Source organism: Chlamydotis macqueenii, chromosome W (genome assembly GCF_036417535.1).
Source record: "Chlamydotis macqueenii isolate bChlMac1 chromosome W, bChlMac1.mat, whole genome shotgun sequence".
Taxonomy (NCBI): domain Eukaryota; kingdom Metazoa; phylum Chordata; class Aves; order Otidiformes; family Otididae; genus Chlamydotis; species Chlamydotis macqueenii.
In genome coordinates this window covers 25035847-25054097 of record NC_141592.1, presented here as the reverse complement: position 1 = coordinate 25054097, position 18251 = coordinate 25035847, and positions in this window count along the sequence as shown.

Here is an 18251-nt window from a genome sequence, read left to right as displayed (position 1 = left end):
ACAGACATCGGGGCTCCGGGCTTTCCCTGACGAACAGGGCTTCGACTTTTACCACCAGCTGCACCTGGTCGCCCACGCCAAAAAAACCCGAAAAATCACGAACGTCGGACGATTGCTCCCACAAAAAAAGTGCCAGCCAGTCAAGCTCCTGCTGCTCCTCACCGGCCATTGGCAGCGCATCTACAGCACCACAGACATCGGGGCTCCGGGCTTTCCCTGACGAACAGGGCTTCGACGTTTACCACCAGCTGCGTCTGGGCGCCCACTAAAAAAAACCCGAAAAATCACGAACGTCGGACGATTGCTGCCTCACAAAAAGTGTCAGCCAGTCAAGCTCCTGCTGCTCCTCAGCGGCCATTGGCAGCGCATCTACAGCACCACAGACATCGGGGCTCCGGGCTTTCCCTGACAAACAGGGCTTCGACGTTTACCACCAGCTGCACCTGGGGGGCCCACTGAAAAAAACCCCGAAAAATCATGAACGTCGGACGATTGCTCCCACACCAAAAGTGCCAGCCAGTCAATCTCTTGCTGCTTCTCCCCGGCCATTGGCAGCGCATCTACAGCACCACAGACATCGGGGCTCCGGTCTTTCCCTGACGAACAGGGCTTCGACGTTTACCACCACCTGCACCTGGGCGCCCACTGAAAAAAAACCCGAAAAATCACGAATGTCGGACGATTGCTCCCACACCGAAAATGCCAGCCAGTCAAGCTCTTGCTGCTCCTCCCCGGCCACTGGCAGCGCATCTACAGCACCACAGACATCGGGGCTCCGGGCTTTCCCTGACGAACAGGGCTTCGACGTTTACCACCAGCTGCACCTGGGGGGCCCACTGAAAAAAACCCCAAAAAATCATGAACGTCGGACGATTGCTCCCACACCGAAAGTGCCAGCCAGTCAAGCTCTTGCTGCTCCTCACCGGCCATTGACATCGCATCTACAGCACCACAGACATCGGGGCTCCGGGCTTTCCCTGACGAACAGGGCTTCGACGTTTACCACCAGCTGCACCTGGGCGCCCACTGAAAAAAAACCCGAAAAATCACGAACGTCGGTCGATTGCTCCCACACCGAAAATGCCAGCCAGTCAAGCTCTTGCTGCTCCTCCCCGGCCACTGGCAGCGCATCTACAGCACCACAGACATCGGGGCTCCGGGCTTTCCCTGACGAACAGGGCTTCGACGTTTACCACCATCTGCACCTGGTCGCCCACTCCAAAAAAACCCGAAAAATCACGAACGTCGGACGATTGCTCCCACAAAAAAAGTGCCAGCCAGTCAAGCTCCTGCTGCTCCTCAGCGGCCATTGGCAGCGCATCTACAGCACCACAGACATCGGGGCTCCGGGCTTTCCCTGACGAACAGGGCTTCGACGTTTACCACCACCTGCACCTGGGGGGCCCACAAAAAAAAAACCCAAAAAATCACGAACGTCGGACGATTGCTCCCACACAAAAAGTGCCAGCCAGTCAAGCTCTTGCTACTCCTCACCGGCCATTGGCAGCGCATCTACAGCACCACAGACATCGGGGCTCCGGGCTTTCCCTGACGAACAGGGCTTCGACGTTTACCACCATCTGCACCTGGTCGCCCACGCCAAAAAAACCCGAAAAATCACGAACGTCGGACGATTGCTCCCACAAAAAAAGTGCCAGCCAGTCAAGCTCCTGCTGCTCCTCACCGGCCATTGGCAGCGCATCTACAGCACCACAGACATCGGGGCTCCGGGCTTTCCCTGACGAACAGGGCTTCGACGTTTACCACCAGCTGCGTCTGGGCGCCCACTAAAAAAAACCCGAAAAATCACGAACGTCGGACGATTGCTGCCACACAAAAAGTGTCAGCCAGTCAAGCTCCTGCTGCTCCTCAGCGGCCATTGGCAGCGCATCTACAGCACCACAGACATCGGGGCTCCGGGCTTTCCCTGACAAACAGGGCTTGAACGTTTACCACCAGCTGCACCTGGGGGGCCCACTGAAAAAAACCCCGAAAAATCATGAACGTCGGACGATTGCTCCCACACCAAAAGTGCCAGCCAGTTAATCTCTTGCTGCTTCTCCCCGGCCATTGGCAGCGCATCTACAGCACCACAGACATCGGGGCTCCGGGCTTTCCCTGACGAACAGGGCTTCGACGTTTACCACCAGCTGCACCTGGGGGGCCCAATGAAAAAAACCCCAAAAAATCATGAACGTCGGACGATTGCTCCCACACCGAAAGTGCCAGCCAGTCAAGCTCTTGCTGCTCCTCACCGGCCATTGACATCGCATCTACAGCACCACAGACATCGGGGCTCCGGGCTTTCCCTGACGAACAGGGCTTCGACGTTTACCACCACCTGCACCTGGGCACCCACTGAAAAAAAACCCGAAAAATCACGAATGTCGGACGATTGCTCCCACACCGAAAATGCCAGCCAGTCAAGCTCTTGCTGCTCCTCCCCGGCCACTGGCAGCGCATCTACAGCACCACAGACATCGGGGCTCCGGGCACTCCCTGACGAACAGGGCTTCGACGTTTACCACCAGCTGCACCTGGGCACGCACTCCAAAAAAACCCGAAAAATCACGAACTTCGGACGATTGCTGCCACACAAAAAGTGTCAGCCAGTCAAGCTCCTGCTGCTCCTCACCGGCCATCGGCAGCGCATCTACAGCACCACAGACATCGGGGCTCCGGGCTTTCCCTGACAAACAGGGCTTCGACGTTTACCACCAGCTGCACCTGGTCGCCCACTCCAAAAAAACCGAAAAATCACGAACGTCGGTCGATTGCTCCCACTCCGAAAGTGCAAGCCAGTCCAGCTTTTGCTCTCCTCCCCGGCCGTTGGAAGCGCATCTACAGCACCACAGACATCGGGGCTCCGGGCTTTCCCTGACGAACAGGGCTTCGACATTTACCACCAGCTGCACCTGGGCGCCCACTCCAAAAAAACCCCGAAAAATCACGAACGTTGGACGAATGCTCCCACACCGAAAGTGCCAGCCAGTCAAGCTCTTGCTGCTGCTCCGCGGCCATTGGCAGTGCATCTACAGCACCACAGACATCGGGGCTCCGGGCTTTCCCTGACGAACAGGGCTTCGACGTTTACCACCATCTGCACCTGGTCGCCCACGCCAAAAAAACCCGAAAAATCACGAACGTCGGACGATTGCTCCCACACCGAAAGTGCCAGCCAGTCAAGCTCTTGCTGCTCCTCACCGGCCATTGGCAGCGCATCTACAGCACCACAGACATCGGGGCTCCGGGCTTTCCCTGACGAACAGGGCTTCGACGTTTACCACCAGCTGCACCTGGGCACCCACTCCAAAAAAACCCGAAAAATCACGAAAGTCGGACGATTGCTCCCACACCGAAAGTGCCAGCAACTCAAGCTCTTGCTACTCCTCACCGGCCATTGGCAGCGCATCTACAGCACCACAGACATCGGGGCTCCGGGCTTTCCCTGACGAACAGGGCTTCGACGCTTACCACCAGCTGCACCTGGGGGGCCCACTGAAAAAAACCCCGAAAAATCATGAAGGTCGGACAATTGCTCCCACACCGAAAGTGCCAGCCACTCAAGCTCTTGCTGCTCATCACCGGCCATTGGCAGCGCATCTACAGCACCACAGACATCGGGGCTCTGGGCTTTCCCTGACGAACAGTGCTTCGATATTTACCACCAGCTGCGCCTGAGCGCTCACTAAAAAAAAACCCGAAAAATCATGAACGTCGGACGATTGCTCCCACACAAAAAGTGCCAGCCAGTGAAGCTCCTGCTGCTCCTCAGCGGCCATTGGCAGCGCATCTACAGCACCACAGACATCGGGGCTCCGGGCTTTCCCTGACGAACAGGGCTTCGACGTTTACCACCAGCTGCACCTGGGGGGCCCACTGAAAAAAACCCCGAAAAATCATGAACGTCGGACGATTGCTCCCACACCAAAAGTGCCAGCCAGTCAAGCTCTTGCTGCTCCTCACCGGCCGTTGGCAGCGCATCTACAGCACCACAGACATCGGGGCTCCGGGCTTTCCCTGACGAACAGGGCTTCGACGTTTACCACCAGCTGCACCTGGGCGCCCACTCCAAAAAAACCTGAAAAATCACGAACGTCTGACGATTGCTGCCACACAAAAAGTGTCAGCCAGTCAAGCTCCTGCTGCTCCTCCCCGGCCATTGGCAGCGCATCTACAGCACCACAGACATCGGGGCTCCGGGCTTTCCCTGACGAACGGGGCTTCGACTTTTACCACCAGCTGCACCTGGGCGCCCACTCCAAAAAAACCCCGAAAAATCACGAAGATCGGACGATTGCTCCCACACCGAAAGTGCCAGCCAGTCAATCTCTTGCTGCTTCTCCCCGGCCATTGGCAGCGCATCTACAGCACCACAGACATCGGGGCTCCGGGCTTTCCCTGACGAACAGGGCTTCGACGTTTACCACCAGCTGCACCTGGGGGGCCCACTGAAAAAAACCCCAAAAAATCATGAACGTCAGACGATTGCTCCCACACCGAAAGTGCCAGCAACTCAAGCTCTTGCTACTCCTCACCGGCCATTGGCAGCGCATCTACAGCACCACAGACATCGGGGCTCCGGGCTTTCCCTGACGAACAGGGCTTCGACGTTTACCACCAGCTGCACCTGGTCGCCCACGCCAAAAAAACCCGAAAAATCACGAACGTCGGACGATTGCTCCCACACAAAAAGTGCCAGCCAGTGAAGCTCCTGCTGCTCCTCAGCGGCCATTGGCAGCGCATCTACAGCACCACAGACATCGGGGCTCCAGGCTTTCCCTGACGAACAGGGCTTCGACGTTTACCACCACCTGCACCTGGGCGCCCATTGGAAAAAAACCCAAGAAAAATCACGAACGTTGGACGATTGCTCCCACACTGAAAGTGCCAGCCAGTCAAGCACTTGCTGCTCCTACCCGGCCATTGGCAGAGCTTCTACAGCACCACAGACATCGGGGCTCCGGGCTTTCCCTGACGAACAGGGCTTCGACATTTACCACCAGCTGCACCTGGTCGCCCACTCCAAAAAAACCCGAAAAATCACGAACGTCGGACGATTGCTCCCACACAAGAAGTGCCAGCCAGTCAAGCTCCTGCTGCTCCTCAGCGGCCATTGGCAGCGCATCTACAGCACCACAGACATCGGGGCTCCGGGCTTTCCCTGACGAACAGGGCTTCGACGTTTACCACCAGCTGCACCTGGGCGCCCACTCCAAAAAAACCCCGAAAAATCACGAACGTCGGACGATTGCTCCCACACCGAAAGTGCCAGCCAGTCAAGCTCTTGCTGCTGCTCCCCGGCCATTGGCAGTGCATCTACAGCACCACAGACATCGGGGCTCCGGGCTTTCCCTGACGAACAGGGCTTCGACGTTTACCACCATCTGCACCTGGTCGCCCACTCCAAAAAAACCTGAAAAATCACGAAAGTCGGACGATTGCTCCCACAAAAAAAGTGCCAGCCAGTCAAGCTCCTGCTGCTCCTCAGCGGCCATTGGCAGCGCATCTACAGCACCACAGACATCGGGGCTCCGGGCTTTCCCTGACGAACAGGGCTTCGACGTTTACCACCACCTGCACCTGGGGGGCCCACTGAAAAAAACCCCGAAAAATCATGAACGTCGGACGATTGCTCCCACACCAAAAGTGCCAGCCAGTCAAGCTCTTGCTACTCCTCACCGGCCATTGGCAGCGCATCTACAGCACCACAGACATCGGGGCTCCGGGCTTTCCCTGACGAACAGGGCTTCGACTTTTACCACCAGCTGCACCTGGTCGCCCACGCCAAAAAAACCCGAAAAATCACGAACGTCGGACGATTGCTCCCACAAAAAAAGTGCCAGCCAGTCAAGCTCCTGCTGCTCCTCACCGGCCATTGGCAGCGCATCTACAGCACCACAGACATCGGGGCTCCGGGCTTTCGTGACGAACAGGGCTTCGACGTTTACCACCAGCTGCGTCTGGGCGCCCACTAAAAAAAACCCGAAAAATCACGAACGTCGGACGATTGCTGCCTCACAAAAAGTGTCAGCCAGTCAAGCTCCTGCTGCTCCTCAGCGGCCATTGGCAGCGCATCTACAGCACCACAGACATCGGGGCTCCGGGCTTTCCCTGACAAACAGGGCTTCGACGTTTACCACCAGGTGCACCTGGGGGGCCCACTGAAAAAAACCCCGAAAAATCATGAACGTCGGACGATTGCTCCCACACCAAAAGTGCCAGCCAGTCAATCTCTTGCTGCTTCTCCCCGGCCATTGGCAGCGCATCTACAGCACCACAGACATCGGGGCTCCGGGCTTTCCCTGACGAACAGGGCTTCGACGTTTACCACCAGCTGCACCTGGGGGCCCCACTGAAAAAAACCCCAAAAAATCATGAACGTCGGACGATTGCTCCCACACCGAAAGTGCCAGCCAGTCAAGCTCTTGCTGCTCCTCACCGGCCATTGACATCGCATCTACAGCACCACAGACATCGGGGCTCCGGGCTTTCCCTGACGAACAGGGCTTCGACGTTTACCACCACCTGCACCTGGGCGCCCACTGAAAAATAACCCGAAAAATCACGAATGTCGGACGATTGCTCCCACACCGAAAATGCCAGCCAGTCAAGCTCTTGCTGCTCCTCCCCGGCCACTGGCAGCGCATCTACAGCACCACAGACATCGGGGCTCCGGGCTTTCCCTGACGAACAGGGCTTCGACGTTTACCACCAGCTGCACCTGGGGGGCCCACTGAAAAAAACCCCGAAAAATCACGAACGTCGGACGATTGCTCCCACACCGAAAGTGCCAGCCAGTCAAGCTCCTGCTGCTCCTCAGCGGCCATTGGCAGCGCATCTACAGCACCACAGACATCGGGGCTCCGGGCTTTCCCTGACAAACAGGGCTTCGACGTTTACCACCAGCTGCACCTGGGGGGCCCACTGAAAAAAACCCCGAAAAATCATGAACGTCGGACGATTGCTCCCACACCAAAAGTGCCAGCCAGTCAATCTCTTGCTGCTTCTCCCCGGCCATTGGCAGCGCATCTACAGCACCACAGACATCGGGGCTCCGGGCTTTCCCTGACGAACAGGGCTTCGACGTTTACCACCAGCTGCACCTGTGGGGCCCACTGAAAAAAACCCCAAAAAATCATGAACGTCGGACGATTGCTCCCACACCGAAAGTGCCAGCCAGTCAAGCTCTTGCTGCTCCTCACCGGCCATTGACATCGCATCTACAGCACCACAGACATCGGGGCTCCGGGCTTTCCCTGACGAACAGGGCTTCGACGTTTACCACCACCTGCACCTGGGCACCCACTGAAAAAAAACCCGAAAAATCACGAATGTCGGACGATTGCTCCCACACCGAAAATGCCAGCCAGTCAAGCTCTTGCTGCTCCTCCCCGGCCACTGGCAGCGCATGTACAGCACCACAGACATCGGGGCTCCGGGCACTCCCTGACGAACAGGGCTTCGACGTTTACCACCAGCTGCACCTGGGCACGCACTCCAAAAAAACCCGAAAAATCACGAACGTCGGACGATTGCTGCCACACAAAAAGTGTCAGCCAGTCAAGCTCCTGCTGCTCCTCAGCGGCCATTGGCAGCGCATCTACAGCACCACAGACATCGGGGCTCCGGGCTTTCCCTGACAAACAGGGCTTCGACGTTTACCACCAGCTGCACCTGGGGGGCCCACTGAAAAAAACCCCGAAATATCATGAAGGTCGGACGATTGCTCCCACACCAAAAGTGCCAGCCAGTCAAGCTCTTGCTGCTCCTCACCGGCCACTGACATCGCATCTACAGCACCACAGACATCGGGGCTCCGGGCTTTCCCTGACGAACAGGGCTTCGACCTTTACCACCACCTGCACCTGGGCGCCCACTGAAAAAAAACCCGAAAAATCACGAACGTCGGACGATTGCTCCCACACCGAAAATGCCAGCCAGTCAAGCTCTTGCTGCTCCTCCCCGGCCATTGGCAGCGCATCTACAGCACCACAGACATCGGTGCTCCGGGCTTTCCCTGACGAACAGGGCCTCGACATTTACCACCACCTGCACCTGGGCGCTTATTGGAAAAAAGCCCAAGAAAAATCACGAACGTTGGATGATTGCTTCCACACCGAAAGTGCCAGCAACACAAGCTCTTGCTGCTCCTCACCGGCCATTGGCAGCGCATCTACAGCACCACAGATATCGGGGCTCCGGGCTTTCCCTGACGAACAGGGCTTCGACGTTTACCACCAGCTGCACCTGGTCGCCCACTCCAAAAAAACCGAAAAATCACGAACGTCAGTCGATTGCTCCCACTCCGAAAGTGCAAGCCAGTCCAGCTTTTGCTCTCCTCCCCGGCCGTTGGCAGCGCATCTACAGCACCACAGACATCGGGGCTCCGGGCTTTCCCTGACGAACAGGGCTTCGACATTTACCACCAGCTGCACCTGGGCGCCCACTCCAAAAAAACCCCGAAAAATCACGAACGTTGGACGATTGCTCCCACACCGAAAGTGCCAGCCAGTCAAGCTCTTGCTGCTGCTCCGCGGCCATTGGCAGCGCATCTACAGCACCACAGACATCGGGGCTCCAGGCTTTCCCTGACGAACAGGGCTTCGACGTTTACCACCAGCTGCACCTGGGCACCCACTCCAAAAAAACCCGAAAAATCACGAACGTCGGACGATTGCTCCCACACCGAAAGTGCCAGCAACTCAAGCTCTTGCTACTCCTCACCGGCCATTGGCAGCGCATCTACAGCACCACAGACATCGGGGCTCCGGGCTTTCCCTGACGAACAGGGCTTCGACGTTTACCACCAGCTGCACCTGGGGGGCCCACTGAAAAAAACCCCGAAAAATCATGAAGGTCGGACAATTGCTCCCACACCGAAAGTGCCAGCCACTCAAGCTCTTGCTGCTCATCACCGGCCATTGGCAGCGCATCTACAGCACCACAGACACTGGGGCTCCGGGCACTCCCTGACGAACAGGGCTTCGACGTTTACCACCAGCTGCACCTGGGCACCCACTCCAAAAAAACCCCGAAAAATCACGAACGTCGGACGATTGCTGCCACACAAAAAGTGTCAGCCAGTCAAGCTCCTGCTGCTTCGCAGCGGCCATTGGCAGCGCATCTACAGCACCACAGACATCGGGGCTCCGGGCTTTCCCTGACGAACAGGGCTTCGACGTTTACCACCAGCTGCACCTGGGGGGCCCACTGAAACAAACCCCGAAAAATCATGAACGTCGGACGATTGCTCCCACACCAAAAGTGCCAGCCAGTCAAGCTCTTGCTGCTCCTCACCGGCCGTTGGCAGCGCATCTACAGCACCACAGACATCGGGGCTCCGGGCTTTCCCTGACGAACAGGGCTTCGACGTTTACCACCAGCTGCACCTGGGCGCCCACTCCAAAAAAACCTGAAAAATCACGAACGTCTGACGATTGCTGCCACACAAAAAGTGTCAGCCAGTCAAGCTCCTGCTGCTCCTCAGCGGCCATTGGCAGCGCATCTACAGCACCACAGACATCGGGGCTCCGGGCTTTCCCTGACGAACGGGGCTTCGACTTTTACCCCCAGCTGCACCTGGGCACCCACTCCAAAAAAACCCCGAAAAATCACGAAGATCGGACGATTGCTCCCACACTGAAAGTGCCAGCCAGTCAAGCTCTTGCTGCTTCTCCCCGGCCATTGGCAGCGCATCTACAGCACCACAGACATCGGGGCTCCGGGCTTTCCCTGACGAACAGGGCTTCGACGTTTACCACCAGCTGCACCTGGGAGGCCCACTGAAAAAAACCCCAAAAAATCATGAACGTCGGACGATTGCTCCCACACCGAAAGTGCCAGCCAGTCAAGCTCTTGCTGCTCCTCACCGGCCATTGGCAGCGCATCTACAGCACCACAGACATCGGGGCTCCGGGCTTTCCCGGACGAACAGGGCTTCGACGTTTACCACCACCTGCACCTGGGCGCCCATTGGAAAAAAACCCAAGAAAAATCAAGAAAGTTGGACGATTGCTCCCACACCGAAAGTGCCAGCCAGTCAAGCTCTTGCTGCTCCTCACCGGCCATTGGCAGCGCATCTACAGCGCCACAGACATCGGGGCTCTGGGCTTTCCCTGACGAGCAGTGCTTCGACATTTACCACCAGCTGCGCCTGAGCGCTCACTAAAAAAAAACCCGAAAAATCACGAACGTCGGACGATTGCTCCCACACAAAAAGTGCCAGCCAGTGAAGCTCCTGCTGCTCCTCAGCGGCCATTGGCAGCGCATCTACAGCACCACAGACATCGGGGCTCCGGGCTTTCCCTGACGAACAGGGCTTCGACATTTACCACCACCTGCGCCTGGTCGCCCACTCCAGAAAAACCCGAAAAATCACGAACGTCGGACGATTGCTCCCACACCGAAAATGCCAGCCAGTCAAGCTCTTGCTGCTCCTCACCGGCCATTGGCAGCGCATCTACAGCACCACAGACATCGGGGCTCCGGGCTTTCCCTGACAAACAGGGCTTCGACGTTTACCACCACCTGCACCTGGGCGCCCATTGGAAAAAAACCCAAGAAAAATCACGAACGTTGGATGATTGCTCCCACACCGAAAGTGCCAGCAACTCAAGCTCTTGCTGCTCACCACCGGCCATTGGCAGCACATCTACAGCACCACAGACATTGGGGCTCCGGGCTTTCCCTGACGAACAGGGCTTCGACGTTTACCACCAGCTGCACCTGGGCGCCCACTCCAAAAAAACCCGAAAAATCACGAACGTCGGTCGATTGCTCCCACTCCGAAAGTGCAAGCCAGTCCAGCTTTTCCTGCTCCTCCCCGGCCGTTGGCAGCGCATCTACAGCGCCAAAGACATCGGGGCTCCGGGCTTTCCCTGACGAACAGGGCTTCGACATTTACCACCAGCTGCACCTGGGCGCCCACTCCAAAAAAACCCTGAAAAATCATGAATATCGGACGATTGCTCCCACACCGAAAGTGCCAGCCAGTCAAGCTCTTGCTGCTGCTCCCCGGCCATTGGCAGTGCATCTACAGCACCACAGACATCGGGGCTCCGGGCTTTCCCTGATGAATAGGGCTTCGACGTTTACCACCACCTGCACCTGGGCGCCCATTGGAAAAAAACCCAAGAAAAATCACGAACGTTGGACGATTGCTCCCACACCGAAAGTGCCAGCAACTCAAGCTCTTGCTACTCCTCACCGGCCATTGGCAGCGCATCTACAGCACCACAGACATCGGGGCTCCGGGCTTTCCCTGACGAACAGGGCTTCGACGTTTACCACCATCTGCACCTGGTCGCCCACGCCAAAAAAACCCGAAAAATCACGAACGTCGGACGATTGCTCCCACAAAAAAAGTGCCAGCCAGTCAAGCTCCTGCTGCTCCTCACCGGCCATTGGCAGCGCATCTACAGCACCACAGACATCGGGGCTCCGGGCACTCCCTGACGAACAGGGCTTCGACGTTTACCACCAGCTGCACCTGGGCACCCACTCCAAAAAAACCTGAAAAATCACGAACGTCGGACGATTGCTCCCACACAAGAAGTGCCAGCCAGTCAAGCTCCTGCTGCTCCTCAGCGGCCATTGGCAGCGCATCTACAGCACCACAGACATCGGGGCTCCGGGCTTTCCCTGACGAACAGGGCTTCAACCTTTACCACCACCTGCACCTGGGCGCCCACTGAAAAAAAAACCGAAATATCACGAACGTCGGACGATTGCTCCCACACCGAAAATGCCAGCCAGTCAAGATCTTGCTGCTCCTCCCCGGCCATTGGCAGCGCATCTACAGCACCACAGACATCGGGGCTCCGGGCTTTCCCTGACGAACAGGGCTTCGACGTTTACCACCACCTGCACCTGGGCGCCCATTGGAAAAAAACCCAAGAAAAATCACGAACGTTGGATGATTGCTCCCACACCGAAAGTGCCAGCAACTCAAGCTCTTGCTGCTCACCACCGGCCATTGGCAGCGCATCTACAGCACCACAGACATCGGGGCTCCGGGCTTTCCCTGACGAACAGGGCTTCGACGTTTACCACCAGCTGCACCTGGGCACCCACTCCAAAAAAACCCGAAAAATCACGAACGTTGGACGATTGCTCCCACACCGAAAGTGCCAGCAACTCAAGCTCTTGCTACTCCTCACCGGCCATTGGCAGCGCATCTACAGCACCACAGACATCGGGGCTCCGGGCTTTCCCTGACGAACAGGGCTTCGACGTTTACCACCAGCTGCACCTGGGGTGCCCACTGAAAAAAACCCCGAAAAATCATGAAGGTCGGACAATTGCTCCCACACCGAAAGTGCCAGCCACTCAAGCTCTTGCTGCTCATCACCGGCCATTGGCAGCGCATCTACAGCACCACAGACACTGGGGCTCCGGGCACTCCCTGACGAACAGGGCTTCGACGTTTACCACCAGCTGCACCTGGGCACCCACTCCAAAAAAACCCCGAAAAATCACGAACGTCGGACGATTGCTGCCACACAAAAAGTGTCAGCCAGTCAAGCTCCTGCTGCTTCGCAGCGGCCATTGGCAGCGCATCTACAGCACCACAGACATCGGGGCTCCGGGCTTTCCCTGACGAACAGGGCTTCGACGTTTACCACCAGCTGCACCTGGGGGGCCCACTGAAAAAAACCCCGAAAAATCATGAACGTCGGACGATTGCTCCCACACCAAAAGTGCCAGCCAGTCAAGCTCTTGCTGCTCCTCACCGGCCGTTGGCAGCGCATCTACAGTACCACAGACATCGGGGCTCCGGGCTTTCCCTGACGAACAGGGCTTCGACGTTTACCACCAGCTGCACCTGGGCGCCCACTCGAAAAAACCTGAAAAATCACGAACGTCTGACGATTGCTGCCACACAAAAAGTGCCAGCCAGTCAAGCTCCTGCTGCTCCTCAGCGGCCATTGGCAGCGCATCTACAGCACCACAGACATCGGGGCTCCGGGCTTTCCCTGACGAACGGGGCTTCGACTTTTACCACCAGCTGCACCTGGGCACCCACTCCAAAAAAACCCCGAAAAATCACGAAGATCGGACGATTGCTCCCACACCGAAAGTGCCAGCCAGTCAAGCTCTTGCTGCTTCTCCCCGGCCATTGGCAGCGCATCTACAGCACCACAGACATCGGGGCTCCGGGCTTTCCCTGACGAACAGGGCTTCGACGTTTACCACCACCTGCACCAGGGCGCCCATTGGAAAAAAACCCAAGAAAAATCACGAACGTTGGACGATTGCTCCCACACCGAAAGTGCCAGCCAGTCAAGCTCTTGCTGCTCCTCACCGGCCATTGGCAGCGCATCTACAGCGCCACAGACATCGGGGCTCTGGGCTTTCCCTGACGAACAGTGCTTCGACATTTACCACCAGCTGCGCCTGAGCGCTCACTAAAAAAAAACCCGAAAAATCACGAACGTCGGACGATTGCTCCCACACAAAAAGTGCCAGCCAGTGAAGCTCCTGCTGCTCCTCAGCGGCCATTGGCAGCGCATCTACAGCACCACAGACATCGGGGCTCCGGGCTTTCCCTGACGAACAGGGTTTCGACATTTACCACCACCTGCGCCTGGTCGCCCACTCCAGAAAAACCCGAAAAATCACGAACGTCGGACGATTGCTCCCACACCGAAAATGCCAGCCAGTCAAGCTCTTGCTGCTCCTCACCGGCCATTGGCAGCGCATCTACAGCACCACAGACATCGGGGCTCCGGGCTTTCCCTGACAAACAGGGCTTCGACGTTTACCACCACCTGCACCTGGGCGCCCATTGGAAAAAAACCCAAGAAAAATCACGAACGTTGGATGATTGCTTCCACACCGAAAGTGCCAGCAACTCAAGCTCTTGCTGCTCACCACCGGCCATTGGCAGCACATCTACAGCACCACAGACATTGGGGCTCCGGGCTTTCCCTGACGAACAGGGCTTCGACGTTTACCACCAGCTGCACCTGGGCGCCCACTCCAAAAAAACCCGAAAAATCACGAACGTCGGTCGATTGCTCCCACTCCGAAAGTGCAAGCCAGTCCAGCTTTTGCTGCTCCTCCCCGGCCGTTGGCAGCGCATCTACAGCACCACAGACATCGGGGCTCCGGGCTTTCCCTGACGAACAGGGCTTCGACATTTACCACCAGCTGCATCTGGGCGCCCACTCCAAAAAAAACCCGAAAAATCACGAACGTCTGACGATTGCTGCCACACAAAAAGTGTCAGCCAGTCAAGCTCCTGCTGCTTCTCAGCGGCCATTGGCAGCGCATCTACAGCACCACAGACATCAGGGCTCCGGGCTTTCCCTGACGAACAGGGCTTCGACGTTTACCACCAGCTGCACCTGGGGGGCCCACTGAAAAAAACCCCGAAAAATCATGAACGTCGGACGATTGCTCCCACACCAAAAGTGCCAGCCAGTCAAGCTCTTGCTGCTCCTCCCCGGCCGTTGGCAGCGCATCTACAGCACCACAGACATCGGGGCTCCGGGCTTTCCCTGACGAACAGGGCTTCGACGTTTACCACCAGCTGCACCTGGGCGCCCACTCCAAAAAAACCCGAAAAATCACGAAAGTCGGACGATTGCTCCCACAAAAAAAGTGCCAGCCAGTCAAGCTCCTGCTGCTCCTCAGCGGCCATTGGCAGCGCATCTACAGCACCACAGACATCGGGGCTCCGGGCTTTCCCTGACGAACAGGGCTTAGACGTTTACGACCACCTGCACCTGGGGGGCTCACAAAAAAAAACCCCAAAAAATCACGAACGTCGGACGATTGCTCCCACACCGAAAGTGCCAGCAACTCAAGCTCTTGCTACTCCTCACCGGCCATTGGCAGCGCATCTACAGCACCACAGACATCGGGGCTCCGGGCTTTCCCTGACGAACAGGGCTTCGACGTTTACCACCAGCTGCACCTGGGGGGCCCACTGAAAAAAACCCCGAAAAATCATGAAAGTCGGACGATTGCTCCCACACCGAAAGTGCCAGCCACTCAAGCTCTTCCTGCTCCTCAGCGGCCATTGGCAGCGCATCTACAGCACCACAGACACTGGGGCTCCGGGCACTCCCTGACGAACAGGGCTTCGACGTTTACCACCAGCTGCACCTGGGCACCCACTCCAAAAAAACCCGAAAAATCACGAACGTCTGACGATTGCTGCCACACAAAAAGTGTCAGCCAGTCAAGCTCCTGCTGCTTCTCAGCGGCCATTGGCAGCGCATCTACAGCACCACAGACATCAGGGCTCCGGGCTTTCCCTGACGAACAGGGCTTCGACGTTTACCACCAGCTGCACCTGGGGGGCCCACTGAAAAAAACCCCGAAAAATCATGAACGTCGGACGATTGCTCCCACACCAAAAGTGCCAGCCAGTCAAGCTCTTGCTACTCCTCACCGGCCATTGGCAGCGCATCTACAGCACCACAGACATCGGGGCTCCGGGCTTTCCCTGACGAACAGGGCTTCGACTTTTACCACCAGCTGCACCTGGTCGCCCACGCCAAAAAAACCCGAAAAATCACGAACGTCGGACGATTGCTCCCACAAAAAAAGTGCCAGCCAGTCAAGCTCCTGCTGCTCCTCACCGGCCATTGGCAGCGCATCTACAGCACCACAGACATCGGGGCTCCGGGCTTTCCCTGACGAACAGGGCTTCGACGTTTACCACCAGCTGCGTCTGGGCGCCCACTCCAAAAAAACCCGAAAAATCACGAACGTCGGACGATTGCTCCCACAAAAAAAGTGCCAGCCAGTCAAGCTCCTGCTGCTCCTCAGCGGCCATTGGCAGCGCATCTACAGCACCACAGACATCGGGGCTCCGGGCTTTCCCTGACGAACAGGGCTTCGACGTTTACCACCACCTGCACCTGGGGGGCCAACAAAAAAAAAACCCAAAAAATCACGAACGTCGGACGATTGCTCCCACACAAAAAGTGCCAGCCAGTCAAGCTCTTGCTACTCCTCACCGGCCATTGGCAGCGCATCTACAGCACCACAGACATCGGGGCTCCGGGCTTTCCCTGACGAACAGGGCTTCGACGTTTACCACCATCTGCACCTGGTCGCCCACGCCAAAAAAACCCGAAAAATCACGAACGTCGGACGATTGCTCCCACAAAAAAAGTGCCAGCCAGTCAAGCTCCTGCTGCTCCTCCCCGGCCATTGGCAGCGCATCTACAGCACCACAGACATCAAGGCTCCGGGCTTTCCCTGACGAACAGGGCTTCGACGTTTACCACCAGCTGCGTCTGGGCGCCCACTAAAAAAAACCCGAAAAATCACGAACGTCGGACGATTGCTGCCACACAAAAAGTGTCAGCCAGTCAAGCTCCTGCTGCTCCTCAGCGGCCATTGGCAGCGCATCTACAGCACCACAGACATCGGGGCTCCGGGCTTTCCCTGACAAACAGGGCTTCGACGTTTACCACCAGCTGCACCTGGGGGGCCAACAAAAAAAAAACCCAAAAAATCACGAACGTCGGACGATTGCTCCCACAAAAAAAGTGCCAGCCAGTCAAGCTCTTGCTACTCCTCACCGGCCATTGGCAGCGCATCTACAGCACCACAGACATCGGGGCTCCGGGCTTTCCCTGACGAACAGGGCTTCGACGTTTACCACCATCTGCACCTGGTCGCCCACGCCAAAAAAACCCGAAAAATCACGAACGTCGGACGATTGCTCCCACAAAAAAAGTGCCAGCCAGTTAAGCTCCTGCTGCTCCTCACCGGCCATTGGCAGCGCATCTACAGCACCACAGACATCGGGGCTCCGGGCTTTCCCTGACGAACAGGGCTTCGACGTTTACCACCAGCTGCGTCTGGGCGCCCACTAAAAAAAACCCGAAAAATCACGAACGTCGGACGATTGCTGCCACACAAAAAGTGTCAGCCAGTCAAGCTCCTGCTGCTCCTCAGCGGCCATTGGCAGCGCATCTACAGCACCACAGACATCGGGGCTCCGGGCTTTCCCTGACAAACAGGGCTTCGACGTTTACCACCAGCTGCACCTGGGGGGCCCACTGAAAAAAACCCCGAAAAATCATGAACGTCGGACGATTGCTCCCACACCAAAAGTGCCAGCCAGTCAATCTCTTGCTGCTTCTCCCCGGCCATTGGCAGCGCATCTACAGCACCACAGACATCGGGGCTCCGGGCTTTCCCTGACGAACAGGGCTTCGACGTTTACCACCAGCTGCACCTGGGGGGCCCACTGAAAAAAACCCCAAAAAATCATGAACGTCGGACGATTGCTCCCACACCGAAAGTGCCAGCCAGTCAAGCTCTTGCTGCTCCTCACCGGCCATTGACATCGCATCTACAGCACCACAGACATCGGGGCTCCGGGCTTTCCCTGACGAACAGGGCTTCGACGTTTACCACCACCTGCGCCTGGTCGCCCACTCCAAAAAAACCCGAAAAATCACGAACGTCGGTCGATTGCTCCCACTCCGAAAGTGCAAGCCAGTCCAGCTTTTGCTCTCCTCCCCGGCCGTTGGCAGCGCATCTACAGCACCACAGACATCGGGGCTCCGGGCTTTCCCTGACGAACAGGGCTTCGACATTTACCACCAGCTGCACCTGGGCGCCCACTCCAAAAAAACCCGAAAAATCACGAACGTCGGACGATTGCTCCCACACAAGAAGTGCCAGCCAGTCAAGCTCCTGCTGCTCCTCCCCGGCCATTGGCAGCGCATCTACAGCACGACAGACATCGGGGCTCCGGGCTTTCCCTGACGAACAGGGCTTCGACGTTTACCACCAGCTGCACCTGGGCGCCCGCTCCAAAAAAACCCCGAAAAATCACGAAGATCGGACGATTGCTCCCACACCGAAAGTGCCAGCCAGTCAAGCTCTTGCTGCGGCTCCGCGGCCATTGGCAGTGCATCTACAGCACCACAGACATCGGGGCTCCGGGCTTTCCCTGACGAACAGGGCTTCGACGTTTACCACCATCCGCACCTGGTCGCCCACTCCAAAAAAACCCGAAAAATCACGAACGTCGGACGATTGCTCCCACACCGAAAGTGCCAGCCAGTCAAGCTCTTGCTGCTGCTCCCCGGCCATTGGCAGTGCATCTACAGCACCACAGACATCGGGGCTCCGGGCTTTCCCTGACGAACAGGGCTTCGACGTTTACCACCATCTGCACCTGGTCGCCCACGCCAAAAAAACCCGAAAAATCACGAACGTCGGACGATTGCTCCCACACAAAAAGTGCCAGCCAGTGAAGCTCCTGCTACTCC